This window comes from Haplochromis burtoni, unplaced genomic scaffold, assembly GCF_018398535.1.
Source record: "Haplochromis burtoni strain Fernald_Lab_line unplaced genomic scaffold, NCSU_Asbu1 Contig_67, whole genome shotgun sequence".
Taxonomy (NCBI): Eukaryota; Metazoa; Chordata; class Actinopteri; order Cichliformes; family Cichlidae; genus Haplochromis; species Haplochromis burtoni.
Window position 1 is genome coordinate 1,457,415 of NW_024582428.1, and position 5,201 is coordinate 1,462,615.

At 44.2% G+C, this 5,201-nt stretch overlaps 1 long non-coding RNA gene across 1 annotated transcript; it reads left to right on the forward strand.

Moving 5' to 3' along the window:
- The first annotated feature begins 614 nt into the window (after positions 1–614).
- On the forward strand, positions 615–2,715 carry LOC121811884. Its single transcript, XR_006054476.1, has 3 exons — positions 615–810; positions 884–973; positions 1,051–2,715. It is a non-coding gene; the product is annotated as an uncharacterized LOC121811884 (long non-coding RNA).
- The last annotated feature ends 2,486 nt before the right edge of the window (positions 2,716–5,201 follow it).

A 5,201-nucleotide genomic window follows, 5' to 3' on the forward strand; every position in this document is an offset into this window, starting at 1 on the left:
TGCTCCCCAAGTACATAAATTAATAATTGATCAGCAAATTCATGTATGCTGCCTTACAGAAACCTGGTTACAGTAAAATGATTTTGTTAGTCTAAATGAATCAAAACCCTTGAGATATACTAATTTGTCAGAAACCCCAAATATGGCATTTAATGTATTTTTGGACTCAACTGACTTCTTTCAAATGTAAAAGCACCCAGTCACTGCTCTAATCACACTCTAGATCTGACATATGGCATAGAAACCGGACATTTAACTGTGTTTTCTGAAAACCCTCATTTGTCTGATCACTTCCTAATAACATTTTCTCAAAAGAAAGGCTTTTCTCCAGATTATTTCCAGAAAGAGAAACTGAGCACAGCGGCAAAAATGTTATCTTCATTAAAATGAATCTTTATTAAAATAACAAATCGTTTTTAAAAAACCAGAAGTAACCCTGAAAGATAGAATCAAACATGCAAACTTGACACAAATTCAGAAATGTTATGGCCCGTCTAGGCGCGGCCAGACCACAACGTAAAGGGTGATCCATCCCCGTCCAACCCCAAGCAGCACGTCACACACTTAATATTTTGTGACAGTGATTTATTTACAATAAGTGTAGTTAAATGTGACAGGTGAGACCTGGAGACTTGGGACCGCCCCTGGTGGGCGGAGCTGGTCTTCGCTCCTTTCATAAGCGCAGGTGTGGGCAATTGGGTATTCCTTTGCAAACCTGAAGCTGCGAGTGCTTGGTCCGAGTTGGGCAAGTTGGTGTTTCTTAACTATGAAAGTCTGATACGCGTCCTCCCCTAAACTTCTGTTAGAACGGTAGGTTACACAAAAATGTACCACTTGAGCTCTGGCTGTTGGCAGAGGTTTACAGTTATTTGCACCCTTGTAGGTGGGAAACATTGCTCCCGTGAGAACGGTATAGTGGACTTCATCGCCACTGACCCACATTTATTAGGGTGTGACACGAACTTGTGGACAGGTAACAAAACCAATTCAGTGGAGGAATATTCCTGTGTTTTATTGTCCAGCTAGTGATCTCCTGCCTTTTATTCACAGAGTACCGAGCTGCTGCTTTGCCAGGTGGATTTCTGGCTGCGGGCAAAGGACCCGACACATCAGTGTGTTTTAATTTGTTTTAAACTGGTGTAAGCCGACAGACTGACTGCTGCGGCTGTCGATGGTTTTGGTTTTTTTGTTTTACTTTTTCTGTATCAGTAGGCACCACAGATATTGATTCGCAGGCGGTGAAGGCGCTGCAGGGAAAACAAATCCTTTTTTTGTCTCCCCGCTCTTGCATGCACAGCGGGGGGCCCGAGTGAAGACGTCATGTGTGAGTTGCCGTCCATTTTTAACCTGTGTGCTATGTTGATTTGTTTTTAAACTGTTCTCCGCAGCGCTTGTCCTGCCTCACGGGCAATCGTACAGTCTTATCGTTTTTTAATAAGGTAACGTTTTTAATTGTTTTTAGGTGCTGCTGTTACACTGTTTCTTTTATTTTGTATTAAAAATTAAACTCTTTTAAACTGACTGTGCGCCTACGGCTCTGTCCTATTTTAAATAGGCACCTACCACGGGTCACATAAAGAAGGGAGCATATCATAACTTCAGGGTGAACCCAAGGCCAAAACAACAAACAAAAAGTAACCTATCTCAGGAATAAACACAACTTACCTACTCAAAAGAACTAAACCAAACGACAATCACTTTCCTCCCTGCCTAACAAAAACAGGAGAAAACTGATCAACCAAAAAGGCGGTCCACCCCTACATGCTCTTACATTAACATAATATTTTGACACAGTGAACGGTCTGCCGGTTGGGTTGGGCCGAGGATGAATGAATTGGCAGTCCCTGGCGGTCTCTTCTTATCCGCTGCCTCCCAGTCCTCAGCCAATCGGTGTGAGCCATCCACCCTGGATGCACCAATCCCGGAGGAGCACCTGGACACTCAAATTCACACACAATTACGGTCACAGTCGTAACACCCCCTTTCCCAAGAATTAACATTACCCCCAAAATGTTTAATTCAAGGAGAAAGTGCTCTAGACAGGGTATCAGCCAACACGTTATCTTTCCCTTTCTTGTAACTGATCTCCAAGTTAAAATCTTGCAATAACAAGGACCAGCGCATAAGTCTTTGATTGGAGTTGCGCATTTGGGAAAGAAACACCAGTGGGTTGTGATCGGTAAACACCTGCACAGGCAGCACACTTGACCCGACATAGACCTCAAAATGCTGTAACGCAAGGAGTAAGGCAAGAGCCTCTTTTTCAATGGTGCTATAATGGGTCTGGTGTCTGTTAAACTTTTTTGAAAAGTAGCAGACGGGATGATCTACGCCGTGACCATCTTCCTGTAACAGAACAGCGCCTGCGCCACACGAGCTGGCATCAACTTCTAGTTTAAAAGGGCGCTCAAAATTCGGCGCAGCTAGCACTGGTGCACTGCACAACAATGCTTTGGCAGATTCGAATGCCACCTGACACGCTGGAGACCAAATAAAAGGCTTTAAGGGGCTAACAAGATCAGTTAGGGGACTAACCACATCAGAAAAATTTCTGCAAAACCCTCGATAAAAACCGGCCATTCCTAAAAAACGACGCAGAGCTTTTTGTCTGCGGGACAGGAAAATCAACAATGGCCTGTAGGGGAGACCGGGGATAGTTGTAACATTTTTGACATTTCTGTCTGTAAATTGGAGCTCTTTTAAGGTAGTGGATTCAAAATGTAATGCAAAGTATTTACATGTCTCGGCTATTAAATAGTGCAGCTATTTTCTCTGCAGCACAATTACCCATTGCATGGTATGGCCTCAAACACAAAGAGTGAAATGTTACAATTATACTGTGATACGTTTTTACTCACTGCTCTTGGTGACCTTTTTCGTTCAGATAGATTTTCCTGAAACGTATTCTGTGCACAGAACACCTTTTGTTCGTTTAAATAAGTCACGATGCGTTCCGGCAAACACTTTTTAAACTCCTCCAGCAAAATAAGAGTTTTCAACTCTTCCACGGTTTTAACTTTACATGAACAACACCATTTCTCAAACAACACATTCTTTTCTCGCGCAAACTCAACAAAAGTCTGGTTAGCAGTTTTATTAAGAATCCTAAATTTCTGCCGATATGCTTCAGGGACAAGTTCATACGCCTGCAGCACAGTTTTCTTAAGAGTTTCATAATCTAAACTCTGCTCAATAGACAGGCTTGAACACACTTCTTGGGCTTTTCCCACAAGCTTACATTGGAGTAAGAGGGACCAAAACTCTTTCGGCCACTTCAAAGCAGCGGCTATGCGCTCAAATGCACTAAAATAGGAGTCTACCTCAGACTCGCGAAACGGGGGAACCAACTTGATGTGCTTACTTATGTCAAAACCAGCAGAAGAAGAAGCACTTGTGCTTGATGACGTTGGGGAAACACCAGCTGAGCCCTTTTCAAGCATCTGCGCCTTTCACTGGCTTGCTTTCCGCATCATCTCCCCGTCGTAGAAGCACACCTTTGTCCACTAGCTTTTCAGCCAGCGTTTCCTTCAACTCTGCCTTGCGAGCACTGTAAGACACTTCCACATCGTAAGAGTTAGCCACAATGAGCAGGGAAAGAGAAACAGCTGAGAAGAGGGACGGGGGAGAAGGGCAAAAAACAAAAACCAACAGAATGAGCAAAAAAAAAAAAGGAAAAAAATGCATATATCATATATCCTACAACGCGGGTCTCGCCACTGGCAATATGAGCGCCTACAAAAAGGGCCTCATACGGCGTGCAGCGCGCGGTGAGAGATGCCAAACGCCGGTACCGGGAACGTGTGGAGTCCCACTTCCACCAGGGCGACACACGGAGTTTGTGGCACAGACTACGCACCATTACGGACTACAAAGCCAGGGACACTGCGCTGATCAACGCTGACTCTGCATTCACCAACGAGCTGAATCAGTTCTACGCCCGTTTCGAGGTTAGCCAGGCGGCTAATGCTATCTTTTTTTTTTTTTTTTAACTTTATTTATCACATTATAGACATACAGTCAGGTAAAACAGGGATCACATAAAAGATAACATTGTGGTAGTACAATGAGGAACAGAAAGAGTGACAAAGACAGTGAGACAAAAGTGAGTACAAAAAATAAAATAAATTAAGGGGAACATAAATAAACAAAAGTTTGCAAGAGCCAAAATCAAGTTAGCAGTTTCAATCGGTTACAGATGTTAACAGTCTTGAGAGCCTTCGTGTTTTTTGATGAGGAGATTGTCCTTATATATTGTGCAAGTTCCATTTTTAATACAAGAAGTTCAGGCTTTCTGCCGAGGACTTTGGCTAATGCTATCTACCGCCTGACTACCGAGGACAGTGACGTCATCAGCGAGAGACCGGTGACCAGCATCGCGGAGCATGACGTCCGAGCGGCACTGAGGAGAGTGAACACAAGGAAAGCGGCGGGGCCAGACGGCATCACCGGCCGTCTGCTGCGCTGCTGTGCTGACCAGCTAGCAGGTGTGTTCACTTACATCTTCAACGAGTCCCTGGCGAAGTCTGTGGTCCCCACATGCTTCAAAAGATCCACCATCATCCCTGTGCCCAAGAACAGCAAACCCTCATCCCTGAACGATTACCGGCCAGTTGCACTGACCTCGGTAGTAATGAAGGTGTTTGAGAGGCTGCTGAAGAACATCATCTCCTCCTCCATCCCAGACACCACAGATCCGCTGCAGTTCGCCTACAGATCCAACAGATCCACAGAGGATGCCATCGCCCACGTCCTACACACCACTCTCAGCCACGTGGACAAGAAACAGGGTAACTATGTGCGAATGCTGTTTGTTGATTACAGTTCAGCGTTTAACATATGTGACCTACATGTTTATTTTTTGTTTTTGACCTATGTGGTATATGTGATTTAAGGTTTTCGAGAAGAAATAAAACTCATTTGACGAAGGATATTTGGCATGCAGACCGCAATAGTCAGGGATCAAGTCATCAACCTTCCAATTAGTAGATGAACTGCTCTACCCTGCGAGCTACACCCCTGAACCAGCAGTATGTACAAACACCATAAAGTGTAGCAACCTCACTGCATGGCGACAGAGATCAAAAGGGTTTTCCTGTGTGGAATAGGAAAATGAGACCAACATGGACTAAAGTGCCTAATAAAGCATGGATAGATGCTCCCAAGTTGCAAAATGAGAAGTTAGCAAGATCACTTTGTGAAAG